At 44.9% G+C, this 17340-nt stretch overlaps 1 protein-coding gene across 2 annotated transcripts in view; it reads right to left on the bottom strand.

Annotated features, from left to right (window-relative positions):
• Window positions 1-17340, bottom strand: part of Peli2 (pellino E3 ubiquitin protein ligase family member 2) — a 142654-nt gene that overhangs the window by 19846 nt on the left and 105468 nt on the right. The window lies entirely within an intron of this gene.

Below are 17340 nucleotides of genomic sequence, written 5' to 3' on the forward strand. Positions count from 1 at the left end.
ATCTTAAATTGTAATTAAATGCTCTTCATATTTCTAAATTAACAGGGAAATCAATTTAAATTATACTCCAAATTATTTCAATTTCATGTTCTGTAGTTCTTTTATTTATCGTCACTCTACTTTATATTAAGTGTAATAAATAGAACTTTAATAAGCCTCTCTAGTAAACATTCCCTTGAAGGAAGGCACTGTCTGAGAGCAGGAAAATCTTCTCAAGTGCTGGACATACACAGCATGTTAAATCAGAACACTCAGAGCATCTTTCTTTGACTACAACTGCTTAGAGCAATGAGCAGCAGAGAACGCAGAAGCAATGAGCCTGGTGAACCTCGCAGATCCTGAATAACTTCTACTGAGGAACTCCACGGTTGATCCTTTATAACTCTTTATTAAGTTAATGCAGTTATTAAAGGATGCAGAGCTCTTTAATATAACCAGAAATCTCAAAAAACACTTCTCACTTAATGCCACCAAGTATGTCTTCTAAATCTTCACTGGTCTGGTCAGTTAAATTCTACCTTAATGTGAACAATATTCTATTTAAGTTCAATTAAAGTTGCCTTATTAGTTTGGGAGACTTGATTTAACCATATTGCTAGAGATACACCCCTCCCCATGATGGACACATAAAGATGTGTTCGTACATTTGCACAAGGTCAGAGAGGTCAGTCTCTGAGGTGTCTTCCTCTCTTAAATTCAATCTTACTTTTGGAAAAGGGTCTCTGACTGAACCTGGAGCTCGCTACTCAGTTAGCCCTGGGGATCCAGCTGCTGCTGTTCCCCACAGCAGGGTTAGACCTGGGAACCAACCAGCTGTCCCTGCTCCCCAATGCTGCGTTAGCCCTGGGGTTCTAACTGTCCCTCTTCCCTACAGCTGGGTTAGCCCTGGGGATCCAGCAGTCCCTGCTCCCCAATGCTGGGTTAGCCCTGGGGATCCAGCAGTCCTTGCTCCCCAATGCGGGGTTAGACCTGGGATCCACCAGCTGTCTCTGCTCCCCACAGCTGGGTTAGCCCTGGGGATCCAGCTGTCCCTGCTTCCCAAAGCTGGCAAGCCCCGGAGATCCAGCTGCTGCTGCTCCCCACAGCTGGGTTAGCTCTGGGGAACCAGTTGCCCCTGCTCCCCACAGCTGGGTTAGCCCTGGGGACCCAGCTGCTGCTGCTCCCCACAGCTGGGTTAGTACTGGGGATCCAGCTGCCCTGCTTCCCACAGATAGGTTAGCCCTGGGGATCCAGCTGCCCTTGCTCCCCACAACTAGGGTTATAGATACATACCTCCGTGCTTTTATATGGTGCTAGTGACTCAAACTTAGGTCCTTATGGTCATGTGAGTAACATTTTACAAATACTGAGCTACCCTCAACACTCCAAACATACAGTTTCTCCAGATTTCCTAAAGTCAGTAATAGAATTTTTAGACTAATAAATTAAAAATTTAAATTTTATTTCACATGCCAGGTTAAAAATATGTTGTTGTGTAATTTTTTTCCTAGGCTACAAAGATTATAAGCACAGAAAAAGTTGTTGGAAAAAACTGTGAATGTCCTATATGGATTTGTACAAAATAATAGAATGGTTTTTGTTTGTTTGGTTTGGTTTTTCAAGGCCGGGTTTCTCTGTAGCTTTGGAGTCTGTCCTGGAACTAGCTCATGTAGGTCAGCCATGTATCACCACCACCCTGCTAAAAATAGAATGTTTTAACCAATGATAGTCATGCCATTGCCAATGTGACATTACTAAAAGTCAAATTTTTAAAGAACTGCTCACTTTAAGACAGGCAGACACGAGGGGCACACTAATCAACTTACGGTAGTGCACACTCAAAGTGTTTACATTAGTTATGCTACACTGTACATTTTGAAGACACGGTAGTTTTGTTTTTAATAAATCTGGGCAAAATCAACTTATAAACAAAGTCAGTTGTCCTCAACTTGTAGGTCACAACCCCTTTGGGGGCTCATATATCATATAACCTGTGTATCAGATATTTACATTATGATTCATATCACAGCAAAATTACAGTTATGGAGTAGCAATGCAAATAATTTTAAGGTTGGGGGTCACCGCAGCACGAAGAACTGTATCAGAGGGCTGCAGCATCAGCAAGACTGAGAGCCACTGCACTAAGTGGATGGATCTATCTTTATAGTTAGTGGAAAAAAAAGCCTCCAAACTCATACTACTACTAATTATGGAGGTGTTACTTTAAAATAATTTGAAGGTTCCTTAAAAGACATTCTGTTCAAGATTAATTAAACGTGCAACCATTTCAATTCTAACACGACCTTCCTGGCTACACGTTATACACAATAGCAACACCTATGGTTTACTTGTGTGGGGGTAACGAGTGCCACACAGGAAACCTCTGGGAAAGGAATGTACTTCTGTATGACGGTTCCTTCATAAGCAGTTTCTCACATTCCCACCATAAACCCTGTCCGTGTCTGGGACAAGAACTTGTGAGGCAGGTTCCTCACTCTCAAAACCTGTCCCTTCGAATCATTATAAACATTACTCGTGCTTGCTGGTTTTAACATTTCCCCAGTGTGGTGGGCACCGACCCTCGGGTGACCGCTGACATTGATACTGGGGCCTGGCTCAGCCCTGTGCAGGTGCCCTGGGGACACCTTCCAACCACCTAGAGACATGCCAGGTTGAGTCCAATTGTTCTACTAAGTTTAGTTGAAAATTATTCTTGTGCACCAACGATCAGCCTATGTAAGAAACGCAAACCACTAGCATTAGCTATTATCGACCTAGGTGCTGCTCTGTTGCTCCAAATGCCATGACCAGAAAGCAATTGGGGAGAAAACAGTTTATCACAGCTCACTCCTTCAAGTCACAGCTCATCATGAGGGAAGTGAGGCAGGAACTCAAGTTAGTAAGCTGGAGGCAGGAACCATGTAGGAAGGTAGGAAGGATGCTTTTCTGGCTGATGTGGAGCTAGCCTTTATACATCTGCAGAGGGAGGGTGCCATTCTCAGTGGGCGTGAGGGCCAATCAACAGTAAAAACTTCTAACAGACACGGTTACAATCCAATTGGAGAGAGGCAGTTCTCCAAACTGGCCAGCACAGGTGCTCATGGGGATGGACCACCCGGCACAGGTACTCATGGGGAAGGACCACCAGGCACGGGTGCTCATGGGGTTGGACCACCCGGCATAGGTATTCATGGGGATGGACCACCCGGCACAGATACTCATGGGGATGGACCACCTGGCACAGGTAATCATGGGGATGGACCACCCAACACAGGTAATCATGGGGGCAGACTACCTAGCACAGGTATTCATGGGGACAGACTACCTTCCGCAGAAACTGCCACCACAGAGGAGTCATGCCCAAGTGTGAGAAGAGGCAAGGGGTGGGGCCGGAACTCGAACGCTTTCAGTGCCCATCCAGGACACTGAACACTGCTCCATTGTCATAAAATTATTATTTCAAACCGTGATGGCCAGACTTAGCAAGGGAAAATGATACTATATTGAGAAACCGTGTTCTCTGCGTGTTTCTGATTTAGAAATTCATAGCTGAGGCCTATGACTGGAGGTTCTGGGTTTGGAGAAGATGAGAGAGAGATTCTGTGCAAGTTCCAAGAAGCAGCCAGTGTGGAGCGGCTCTCAGGACACTGCCAGCACCTCAAAGCAGGACTGACCTCACTCATTCTTATTTTCAGATCCAAGGGCACTGCAGCATTCAGTGACGAAGGAATGAACAAACAAAAAAACCTGCCACAGACACAAGATGACACTCGGATTTTCCTTCCTCCAGCTGTCCTTGCTCTTTACTAACGAAAAACTAATAGTGACCAACTGTTTTCGGTCCACAAAGGCTACTTTACTGTACCTGTGAAGTGGACTAAATCACACAACTGGGCAATTGTGTCCACCTGAAAAAGCGAAGTCCACTCTCAGCCAGGCACTGCTTCCTTTCTTGTGCTGTGCAGCCCCTGTGACAGGCTCGGCTTGCCCAGCCTTTGCCGGTAAGGATGAGGACAGTTAGGGTATGTCTTGGTTCAACTTTCAACTAAGAGCCTGAAGTCAGGGAGTTCCTCAGGCCTCTAGACTCAAAACCAAACACGGTTCCAACTCCTCTTCTCATAAAGTTAAGCATGCACACTGTCACATTAATGACAGCCAAGTGAGTACAGCATTGGTGTGTGTGTGTGTGTGTGTTTCAAATGCAAGGAAGTGGAATTCCTTTTCTTCAAAATGAAACCAAATTTGTCTGTTATTACACATCTCTTGGAACCAAATCATTCAAAACTTTAATAAAGTCTTTTTCTAGCTGTCTTTGATGTCTGTTATTGCAGAACTTCTGGGAGCACGGCCGGGCAACTAACTCAGAATACAGAGTTTCTGGGAGTTCACTCTGCCCGGTCTCCTCTCTGGGAACATGCAAGTGGAGCTATCTCTGCTTCCTGGAAGGGAGAACAGGAGACCTTAGCCCATCCGACTCCAGCATTCTCAGCCCTGCTTTGAGAGTATTGCCTTGGGTACCCAAATGTGATGTTCTCCACTGTGTCAACCCAAAGACACCAATGCAACCCGGGGAGGGGGAGCTTGGGGACTGGATAAGCTCAAGCCTCTCGACTCTTTTGCAACCTTCATTCATCAACAAGGGAGTGAGGGAGAGAAGCACGGGATGCTGTGCAGCCTGGAGTTTTCCTTCCTCACACGTCAAGCTGTGCTTAAGGCACAACATCAGACCCCAACAGGTTCGCTATCCGCTCCTTGGAGCCCATCACATGTGCTGTAGACGACTGTTCTCTTTGGCTTTAAATACATGTTCGATACTGACTGTATTAATTAGAGATAATCCTGGTATGACAAACACGTTTTTCTAGAACTAATGACTTTTATGTCAGGATGACAAGTATAATTAGGCAATAAATCCTCAATCAGTCTGGTTCAAATTGCTGCAGGGAAGATGAGTTTCTGCCATCCTTGTCAATTTATGTATAAAATATGTATGCGTGCTATTTCTAAAAGAACTCCCTATTCATGGTGCACACACACACACACACACACACTTTAAGATATTCCATTTGTCAAGGGACCGTATTATTTCAGACAAGTGCCTAAGCGATGGCTATGATAAGCAAGTCACAGAGTGTTAATGTGAATTTAATCAAAAGCGATAGTATTCCCTAGTAAATCAAATGATAAGCAGCAAGGGTCTTGAACTTGGCATTAGGCCACTTTTGCTCCCATCCACATCAGCTTAAGTGAGCTATTTTATAAGCCTCGACAGAGAAGCCACTGTACACACAGTGCTGGACAGTGCCTGGGGCAGACAATCAGTTAGCAAGCTCAGAGGCCAGAGACAAGAATGCTTAAGAAGCACCTGTTTCTAACTTGGGGTCACTCTTAACTACAAGGAAGCTGGATTTGGTTGGTGGTACCAGCCACAAGAGACGGCTAGATTCTGATAGCTCAGCAGACAGGGACAGCAAAGGCTACAGTAGAAAAGCTACTTCCTGCACTCTCTGAGAATCTGTCCACAGCTACTTCCTGCGCTCTCTGAGAATCTGTCCACAGGGATTCCACCACCTCCAGTTACTCTGGATCCTGTAGGTAAGCACAAAGTAGAGGAAGTCAAGGGCTTGCTGCGACAGCTAACACTGCCCACCCGAAAGGATCAGGACTCACCTAAGTGACCAGCCTCTGGGCAGGCGTGGGAGGGTTATCTAGTTAGATTTACTGAGGTGGAAGAGCCACCTTAACTGCGGGCAGCCCAGTTCCATGGGCTGAGGTCCTAAACTGAATAAAAAGGACAAAGTGAGTCAATGTGGCCTTCACCTCTCTCTGCTTCCTGACTGTGTTTGCTGCGGGACCAGGCTCCTCATGCTCCCACTCTCATGGTTTTTCTGCAGTGAAGGGCTGGGACCAAGTGTCAAGACAGCGGCTGACGCGGAAGACTGGTACCCGGAAGGGGTACTGCTGTGACAGACCTGACCACAGCATCTCCAGGAGGCACAAGGGAGAATTTGGAAGTTTGAGCTAGGAAAGCCCTCCGATGATATGAGTATGGCTTGGTGGGTTCCTCTGATGAGGGTCTGGAAGACCAGAAGCCCGAGAGAAATGTGCATAGTAGAGGCCCAGGCTCATGAGGATTGAGACGGGAACAAGGATTCTGCCATGATCGCAATGGGGGCTTTCAGGCTTTCAGGTTAAAATTTGACAACAAATCTGGCTGCCTTCTGTCTGTGTCCTGAGAACCTGATGGAGGCTGAATTTAAAAGTCGTGGGGCTAATGTGTTTGATGGCAGAGATTTCAAGGCAGGAGAGGATTCAGTCTGCTCACCATCCTTGCCAAGGTCTACGGTGAAAGCAGCGGCACGCTTGGAGACTGTCTCCTAGTGATTCTATGTCCTGTCAACTGGCAGTCAATATCAACGGTCATGCTCACACCCAAGTCTGGAGGATGATTCATCTCACCCTACAACACACAAAACTAATCTAATGCACAACCTCTTCTGTTTTGTCTTACCTCTGGGAAAATCGGGACGGAGTGGAGTTTTCCACGCAGGAAAGCTGAGATCTGAAGACTCTATACATACAAACATGTTCCCAGCACCAACTGCACACTGCACTGGTTACCATGGATGAAGCGTATTTGAATCGTGACTTGCAAAGTTCTAGTACTCTGTAGAGACATCTCTCCACACTGACTCTGTGTGCGGTTACCATGGATGAAGCGTATTTGAATCGTGACTTGCAAAGTTCTAGTACTCTGTAGAGACATCTCTCCACACTGACTGTGCGGCAGCTCCTGCAGAGCACGAGAGGATGAGGGAGGACACGGGTCCTGAAGTTCCTAAGCATGTGCCTTGCTAGTCACCCCAGGGTTCACATGATGATAAAGATCTCTGGGGGGCCACTGAAGAAAGGTAAGGGAGGACTCTGGTCTTGTAAGAGTGGAGCAGAGACTCTCAGCAGACTCCTTACAGGGACAGCAGTGACTCTGCCTTTGAACACTCTATGGTACTAGACACAGCAAGAGGAGCACGCAAATAAGGCAGATGCAGCATTTCCTGAAATACCAAGTGTTTCGGCAAAACTAAAGCAGTATTTTCTCATTGTTGCATATGTTAGACTTGATAGACAAACAGACTCGGCGTACAGAGTGGTAACAAACATAAAAAATATTTAATTAGTCAACAGAAAGTGCTTTACAGGCGTGTGTGAGTCTGTCTTCCATGATCTTTTCCAGTAAGTTCTCTAAATATTTATGTTGACAAATACCTGAGTCACTCATCCCAGGAAGCAAAGCGACCCTTAGAAGGTCAGAATCACAAGTAGAATAAATTATCTTACAGCTGACTTCACTCAGAATGCAAACTCCAGCGCCCTGTGTTTCCACCCGGGCCTGAGTGCTCTGTTGGCTGTGCAGGCAAATTTCCAGATGCTAGAAACTGACCCTCACACACACTGATTTTATACTAAGATACCCCCAAAAACCTGCCATATACATATTTTAAAATGTAGGCCACTTCACCAGCTGTCTAAACAATCCCGGGTGCTAAGAAAGACTGACATTTACTGTTGCTTCAATAAAACAATACACAAAGCCCCTAGATTACTACTCTACCAATGGGAGCCAAAGACCTCATTCAAAAGAAAAGTTCAATTTTCCCCTTAGTTGACTTTTGTTTTTACAACTCAGATACATTTAAAATTTGTCCATCTGCTAAAGTATCTCATTTGCATTATGCTATCTGTGAAATCTAGTATTCTACTTATATATAACCAAGAATATATTTATTTATTTTCAAAAGAAAACATCTTGGCAGTTGGCAGTTTCAGGATGTTGAGCCTGTAAGATTCAAGAAAATTACAACCTTAATATAAGAAATCTGGAGGAAGACAATGGCTGGCTGTGCAAGCATCCTCGTCACGTGCAACTTCCACCGATGACTGGTGGAAGACTGAGTGTGCTCCACACCACGCCTCAAGGCTCAAAGAACTCAACTTTTTTATTTGCTTGAGAGGTTTCATGTAGCCCAAATCACACCTCTGAGACAGGCTTGAAGCAAATGGACCCTCCAGTCTCCACCTCCCAAGTGCAGAGCAATAGCAAAGAAAAGAAAAACTGAACTTTTTTTTTTTGGGGGGGGGTTGCTTTGTTTTTGAGACAGAATCTTACTATGTAGCCCTGGCTGGCCTGGAACTCCGTATGTAGACCATGCTGCCTGGCCTCCAACTCAGAGCTGTTGTCTCTGAGGGCAGGGATTAAGGGCATGTGCCACCTTGCTACACGGAGTCCTTTGCAATCCTCTGCATGAACTGAGTGTGAACGATGTGTGGGCCTGACATCTGAGACGTACAGTGCCCAGAACAGAATTACTCCCGGTGCAAACCATCGTGATAAATTAACTTTTGGAGTTTTCCAGGTTCCTGATTCATTTATAAGGCATTTATATAATTTATTTGTATTTTTTAGATTCATTCCTTTTTATTTTCTTAGATACATGAGTATTTTACCTGCATGTATATCTGTGCACCATGCATGTACCTGTTGCCCAAAGAGGTCAGTATAGGGCACTGGATCCCCTGGAGCTGGAGTTACAGAGGGCTGTGAGTCATGCATATTCTGAGGACCAAACCCTGGCCTTTGAAGACCAACAAGTGCTCGTAACCACTGGGCCAGCTCTCCAGCCTCCTTAGGTGACAAAACAATTCCAGTCTATAGCAGAGAAAGTCAGAGAACCACTCACCGCTTCTACTACATCCTTCCAGGGCCAACTGCCCATACCAGTGGGGTGTTTATATAGGGAATGAAAGCTCGGTGCGCAGTGTTCCCCTCCTGCTCCTTCCACTTAACATGGTAACTTACAGAATGGCTGCCCACGGGGATTTAGTGCAACTGCATTCTTTCCAATGTACAAACAGAGTCCGAATCATCTAGTGTACCTCTTTTTGGTGGGTGCAGTGGTTTGACTAAAAATGGTTTCCATGAACTCATAAATCTGAATACTTGGTAGAACTGCTTGGCAAGGACTAGGAGGTGTAGCCTGTTGAAGGTGCATCACTAGGGGTGGGCTCTAAGGTCTCAAAAGACTATGCCCTTCCTAGTATAACTTCTGCTTTTGTTCCTAATGATTCTCTAGGTCATAGTTCATTACTTTTATGCAGTTCTTGTGTTTGAATGCGGGGCATTGCTACTTTCACATTCGTGTGTGCTGGTTTTGTTAAAAGTGTTAGGCTTGTTCTGGCAGTCAGGAAGTCTCCTCAGATCAGCTTTATCTCTCAGGGCTTGCTTTCAGCTTTGTTTGGGCAAGTCTGAGGCAGACTCTGATCTGGGGTAATCTACCCTCATTATCTGGGTAATACTTTCCTGCACCCATCCTGTTTCTCCTGTATTATGTGCTCTTTCCACATTGCAGGTGGGAACATGAACTAATCTTCCTTTGTGAGACACAGAAATTGTTAGGTTTGTTGCTTCCAACAGAGGAGTTGCGCCCCACAATAGTAGGGCAGTGCAGTGGGCTCTGGGGACGCCCTGTGTGCCCATGCGCTCTGAGTACGAGGCCCTTTCAACTCTCCTTCACAAACCCTAGCTGCTGACACTCTCTGACTCAGTGACTTCATTACGGTGCTTGGGCCTGGAAACTGCCTCGGGCGGCTTGAGGCTCACCACATTTCCTGGCTTGCTGCTCCTATGGATCACAGTTCTGAGCTACTTGCTAAGTCGTCTCTTCAGGCACTGGGGCAAATTCTTTATGGGTAGAAAGTGAAATTCTGTTTTGCCTACAATTTAGAATCTTTATTGTGTCTCTCACACACACATATACATACTGTATATAATATATACAGGTATTCATTCAAACAGAGGAAGATACATTGTGTATAACTGAATTGGCGGCAATTTCAATTTTAAGCAGTTCAATTTCTGAATTATTACACCCTCCTAATAATGCCATATATTAAGGACCACCTCAATTCAGTTCTAATTCTGAGCACTTAGTAGAAGCAAACATTTCTTTATTTTACTTGCCTACTTTCTTGTAGCCCACATTGGTATGAGAGGGTAGGATGATCTATATTTTTTTAATATGATCTCTAGCACATGAAATAATTCCTGGGATACAAGCAGAACAAGACTACCTAACCACAGATATCTGTTCTGTATCTTGGTAGGTATCTCTCGCATAATACAATTCGTGCTACGATAATAGAAAATATACTTACTATAAAACCACTTTGGGTTAAAATAGTACCTTACATGTCCTTGATGCCACTATGCATTGCTAAAATACAGTTCTGCCTTGGAACATAACATGGCTGGTATGTGGTGGTGCACACCTTTAATCCCAGCACTCGGGGGGCAGAGGCAGGCCGATCTCTGTGAGTTCGAGGCCAGCCTCGTCTACAGATCAAGTTCCAGCACAGCCAGGGCTGTTATACAGAGAAACCCTGTCTTGAAAAACCAAAAACCAACCAGTCCAACAAACAAAAGAAAAAAAAAACATGGCAACATATACCTTAATGTTTATCAACTTAATAACGTGACTTTACAAGATCTTGTGTAGCTATTCAGACAGCCGGCCCCTTCAGGGTGCCTGTATCCTGAGTAAGACTTTGAAGACAGAAGCCTGCATACCAAAGACAGGAGACAAGATCTCCATCACTCCAAAGGTATGAACCATGCTTATCAGAGCATAAAGTACCAGAGAGGAGATGTGTCTGAAATCTATATGCTAAGAGTATTTCTGATTAAGATTTTACTTTCCAATTGATTTTTGAGGTTTTATGTCTTCTAACTATAGTCTGTTTCCACAAGGAAAACAGATTTAATCTCTACACAAAATTCCAACATAATAAATAACACTCTTGTAACCAGATGTGATGCAATCTCCCCTCAGAGGCACACCTGGCTTCTGACATTGCAGGTTAAATTCTATTGGGAGTATTGGGAGTAACATGCTGTTTGCCTATCCAAAAGTGACTCCCTCATGACCACCAGCAACTACACTCCAGGCTCAACACAGTTTTCTCGAAGTCATTTCAGAGAGCATGTTCACAGGCTTCTTTTAGAGCTGCTGGGCTTGAATGTGACTGATGGAGTTAGAGCACTCTGAACACCAGCAGGGCAGCAAGGACGACACCCGCTAACGAGCAGAGGCGTCTCTGCTTTGGGAAGATGACTCTACAGCAGTGATACGTAACGTCAACTGAGGGGGTAATTTTAAAGGCTTTTCTTCAAGCCTGCTTCTATTACAGAGACCTGACCCTCCGCTACGGCAACTCCACCAGTCTACAAACTGTCAGCTGAAGAGTGCACCCGCCACAGAGTGCTCAGAACGCCGGCTGGACAAATAAACCCTTGAAGCAGTTAGCTGCCCAAGATATCATTACCTGATGCTATTCTCAAGCTAAGCTGATTAACAGTTCTCAAAGACCTACCTCATAATCCACTTATGCCTTGCTGTAAGAAGAAAGGAATTAGGGTGCACACGCTTGCCAGCTTCAGGCTCTCATGCCAATCTAGATGAGAGCACGGGGTAAACAGAAGCGAACACTAAAGTAGGAGCTGTTGCTGGTGTCCTGATGTGCTAGGCTAGCTTCAGCAATGACTACAGATAGCACCTTACATCCACTGTCTCCCATCACTCTGCTTAGTGGCTTCGCTTCACAATCGAACGTGTGAGAAGCGAGCTCCAGACTTGGTCCTTATTCACACCGAGGGGCCTGCAGGGTGTGCTGAGACTGAATGTCACACAGTTTATGGCCGCTCCAAGCAATACCCGCTCTTAGAACACAGGCCTGTCACTTAACCTCCCGCACAACAAACACAGCACTGTGTTTAACAGTTTGCCCATCTCACGGATGTGCAGCAAGGACTCTGTGCAAACTACTTTGATCTCTCACTCAATCTGCACGTGCTACACGGTTCTCAGCTGAGAACGATCAATAGCCTCTCTGATTACTTTACAGGGCTGCTGCAGGGATCAAATGAAGTAAGAAAAGGAACCTGGGGTTTAAAGTTCAAAGTGTTAGACACACATTTTGCCATCGTCTCCCTCAGAGAAAAGATTCAACTGTGAACGGAAAGTTTCTCACTTTTTTTCATTGACTTCCTAGACTACAACTGAAGGCCAGACTCTAGGGCTCACTTTTGGGACTGTGCAGTGTGGTCTCCTTTCTGCTCCTCTGGGCCCATACCCTAACACAAACCAGCCAAGAGCACCCCGTCTTCCTGTTTCCCAAGCTCTCCGGCTGCTTCCTCCTCCATCTCACGTGACTCACTGCTCTGGGTGCTCCATGAGGCACCCCTAATGGAATGAGAAGCCCTGGTTAGGGTTACCTCTTGCATGTTTCTGAGATACCATCACTCACTATTCTAGGCAGCTTAAAATTTCCATTTATCAATTCTTTCAACTAAAGAATAGAAATAGCTGATTTTGCTATAGATCTTGAAATTCTCAAGTGAGAGTTGCTCTAGCCTTCAAAACCTAAAAAAGACGTAAGAATGTGCAAACAATGTTATTATTTACCATGTTAACTGGAGCCACATACTATGACATGTTCACTACATAATAAAGACAGTGCAGACACCAAAAATTATTTTTGTGCTTAATTAAAATTTATGCCACTATTTTTAATGGTTTAAATTAACCCAATATTCTGAAAATATATTTTAACGGATGGCACTACAGCTGATCTTGCTAAAAAACTGTCCAAATGGCATTTCTCCGTGGGTGCCAGTTATATGGCAGCTAGCCCAATGGAATCAAAACAGAACTCAAGATTTTTCTTTTCTTTTTGGCAATAAAGATATGGACATTTTTAAGCATTTTCAGACATTTCTGGAAAAAAACATAGATTGTCTCTTACCATTTAACTTCAAGTTTTTCCAAATATAGAGTATGGTATTATTTTCCAGACTAGGAAACAACACCTACTCATGAACCGAGTCTAATGAGATGTGAAAAAGGTACCCATGAGGCACAGAGCATGTCTGTAAACAAACGGGTGGACGCAGACAGAAGGGATAACTGAACATTTATACCTTAGTGGACACACTTGGAAGATCACGCTCAACCTAACGGGAGCTCTCTAGCGGTAACTACAGAACTCTGCACTCAACTGTAGAATCCAACCTTCTTAAATCCATGACTTTTATGCTGTTAAGGAGAGTAACTTAATCATAAATGTGAAAATTGAAGTGTCTGGGTTCTTGGGAGATGGCTTGGCGTGTGAAGCATTTGCTATGTAAGTGTAGGGACTAGAGTTTGGATTCCCAGAAACATAGACAAGCTGGACAGGCAGGGCAGCAAGCAGAGGTGGGGAAGCTGGGCTAGCTAGACTAGCTGAGATTGGGGAGCTACAGATTTGGCAAGAAACTGTCTCAGTAAGGCAGAAAATAAACAGAAAGACACTTGGTCAGTTTAGGCCTATAGGCACATCTGCACACTTGTGAACACCCATACACATACACATACACATACACACACGAAATGTCTGAAACCAAGGAATCAAACCACTGTACTGCATTTGTCAAATATATTCAATGTCAACCCATTCCAAAAGTAGACTTGATAGAAGAGTATGAAACATTTCTTTGAAAGAGAAAAATGTAAATATCTACATATAGGCTCAGAAGATCAATTCTCAAAAAATATTATGTTTAAGATCATTCATCATGCAACACTATTTGTTACAATACAAAGCATCTAATCATTAACAGGGCATACAGAATATTTTGCAGCTAAAACAAAACAAAAAATAAACAGCAGCAAAACACAGTAGGACAAATACCTAGTACTGAACTATAATGACAGGAAGTAAGATCCATGGTTATGTTGGGGTGACACAGCAGTCTAGGGTATGGAGCATACAATATTTCCACTGTTGGCTTAGTTTCAAAGACTGCGGTGGTATGCCTGCTTGTGTTACTACACCGTGCAGGTCTGTGCAGCTGTGTATACCAGGACATCTGAACCCACAGCCTTGTGTGTATGCAGGCGTGTGTCTGCATGTAGCAGGACATCTGGGCTCTGGCTGGTGTTACTACACTGTGCAGGTGTGTGTGTGTGTGTAGCAGGACATCTGGGCTCTGGCCGGTGTTACTACACTGTGCAGGTGTGTGTCTGCGTGTAGCAGAACATCTGGGCTCTGGCCGGTGTTACTACACCATGCAGGTCTGTGCAGCTGTGTATACCAGGACATCTGAACCCACAGCCTAGTGTGTATGCAGGCGTGTGTCTGTGTGTAGAAGGACACCTGGGCTCCTCCTACGTAGCAGATGTTATTCTGCATGTGCTTTCCATTGAGAACGTCTCCAATCCCTCTAAGGACTGCATTGCACATTCATATTTCCATTTTATTCAGTTGTGGTGCAGAGTGAGAAGCAGGAGGACCAGAATTTTAAAAGACAGTCGTTAGCATAGTTTTAGGTGTGAGGAATGGTTTTCTTGCACATTTCTGTGTTGTTTAAAGGGTTTTGAAAGCATATGATACTCCACAAGTTAAAGAAAAGGAACTGTGTCTAATCAATGCCTATGAAAAAGATTGCAAACTGTAAGCCAACACTGGAGTGACAGAAGGAAGAGAAGACAGAGTTTTGCTACTCACCAGCTAAGTTTCCCTGAGCAATTTCTCTGTCACCTGACTCAGTATTCTTAGCATTTTACTACAAGTAATCCACTCTCAATCTGGCGAGTGGCTGTGAAAATTAAAGAGCACAGGATGGGCTTGGCACTCTCCAGAATGAAGTACGGCTGTGAGCTGCTTAGCGTCACTTTTCCATCCTGCAAGAACAGCAAGTACGGAGATGGACCACTGGTGATGCTTTTCAGCTCTGGGGTACAGTACAAGGCAGCCATGCCTACAGTTTTCTGTTTAAAATGTAGGTCTAAGCATCTACGCTTAGTTCCCCGGGCTTGAGCAGCTAGATTCTTATCTACTGAGCCATCTCTGCAGCTCACAAACCAAAGTTCCATATGCTCATCACCATTTTAAATATGAATGAAAGAGACCATTTGAAAATTATATCCTGTTTCAGTGCAGCCTTTCAACGGTATCAAATGATATATTCAGCTTGAGCAACAGTCTGCCTCCACCTACACCAATTAACTTAATCTGCTTTAATTTAAGTAAGTTAGGAAACTAAAATCCACTGTTTCATCCGGTGCAAAGTTGTTGCACTGCTGTGTTCTGGTAGGTAGCCCAGATGTTTGCATCAATGGACCACATGTTCTGAAAAGGCCTCCCAGGGCCGCTACGAGAACCGACAGTACCTGTCAGACCCCGAACAGCGAACGGATTCTTCAGTCACACAACTGCCTCAGACTGTTACATGGGCCTAACAGTTCACCTTCTTGGTAAGGACCAGCACATGCTAGAAAATAATCCGACTGAGCGTCCAGGCACTGGCATCGCTGTTTTAAATGTCTAGAGTCCAACATGAACCATGAAGAGATTCAGGTTGAAAAGGGAAGGGTGTAGAAGGAAACGGCAGGCTGTGTCCCGCCACCCGGCTAGCTTTACCCAAAATAATTACACGGAAACTGTATTCTTTTAAACACTGCCTGGCCCATTATCTGTAGCCTCTTATTGGCTAATTCTCACATCTTCCTTTAACCCATATTTAGTAATCTGGGTAGCACCACGAGGTGTGGCTTACCAGGAGAGATCTTAACCTGCGTCCATCTCGGAGAGGAGAAGCATGGAGACTCCCTATGGAGACTGCCTGAAGCGTCTCCCCCACTCTACTTCCTTGTTTTCACAATTCTGTTCTGTCTACTCCACCTACCTAATTTTCTGTCTCTTAAAGGGCCAAGGCAGTTTTCTTTATTAATTAACCAACGAAAGAAACATAGACAGATAACTCTCCTCCATCAGAAGGGCACTCATAGGCTCCGCCACCTGACTGAGAGAGCATGAAGAAACTCTTCATTTCAGGAGGCTGTGGAGAAGCTTCTAGTAAGATCATTTGCTACCCAAGTGTTATCAGAGTGGACAAATGCCAGGCAGGTATGGTGGCCAGTTGTAGTCCCAGGACATAGGAGACAGGCTCCCCTGAGCAAGCTGGCTAGCCAGAACAGCTCCACTGGCAAGCTCTAGGTTCAAGTGGATAAGACAAAAGTGAGTAAGACACGCTTCCGGACACACAACCGAGCGGTACTGAGGAGCCCCAGTGTCAGCCTCTGCCCTCCACGTGTAAATGCACATACATACATGTTCACCTACACACTGTGAACAGGCATACATACCACACACATGGAAAGGGAAACAAAGTTTCCTTTCCTATCTAAATCACACTGGCTAACAAATTTCAACGTAGCAAAGCTGATATCCATGCACTGAGTACCAGTTCCCATGGCCCTGGGACAGCCTGCTCATTGCCCTCTTGTGGCTGAGCATTCCCAGGACAACAGCATCTTTCTGAGTACCTGCTGCCTGTTGTGAGGGATAGTACAAACCTTTCCATCAGCACCAACATCTAAAAATAGATCAACTAAAAACAAAATAACCACAGCCCCGACTTTCTGAAGCAGAGGTTTCCAGTGACAGAAAAGATTCAAAGTCACCAAACACTTGCCCTCAAATGTGTTCCCAGACTATGCTCACGACTTGACTCTCATTCTGCACACTGGTGGTTTTAACCACCTTTAAATGAAACATTAAGTCTCATACACTGTTGCTCTTCTGTACTGCACAGCCTGAACTGTGGGCCACACGGCAGCAGCTCTTGAGGGGTGCACACACGCTGAACTGTGGGCCACACGGCTGCAGCTCTTGAGGGGTGCACACACGCTGAACTGTGGGCCACACGGCAGCAGCTCTTGAGGGGTTCACACACCCTGAACTGTGGGCCACACGGCTGCAGCTCTTGACGAGGGGTTTGCCGAAAGCTTGTACCACTCTCTGAATCTGTTTGCTATGAGCTCTGGGATTGACCTTGCAAAGTTTTCAGCACAGCGGCTGCTGCCATGAGGAATCCAACTCTAAATGACGCCTTTCAGACCTCATCTGGGCTCTGAGTGACAAAACCCATCAGTTCCACCCCCATCCCCACCCCTATTCTGTACGTGGTTTGGAGGACTCCACTTCCACAAGAGGCTTTTTACTTGGCATGAAGGTGCTGAGGTTGCAGGCCACTCTCTGACAGTTTCATAACAGAATGCACTGGGGACAGGACAAACAGACTGCCTGCCAAGTCAAACCCAACTTTCAGAGGGCCGCTGTGACACTTCCCAGCAACACATCTGCTTTTCACCGAAATTATCAACCTGTCCAATTTGCTTGTCCCTGGACATTAAGAATTAGATTCTGTAATTATCTGGGTTTCTCATCACCATTTTTTGTCTGTTATTTTTAGCTGCAGTGTTTTAT

This window comes from Arvicola amphibius, chromosome 13 (assembly GCF_903992535.2).
Source record: "Arvicola amphibius chromosome 13, mArvAmp1.2, whole genome shotgun sequence".
Taxonomy (NCBI): domain Eukaryota; kingdom Metazoa; phylum Chordata; class Mammalia; order Rodentia; family Cricetidae; genus Arvicola; species Arvicola amphibius.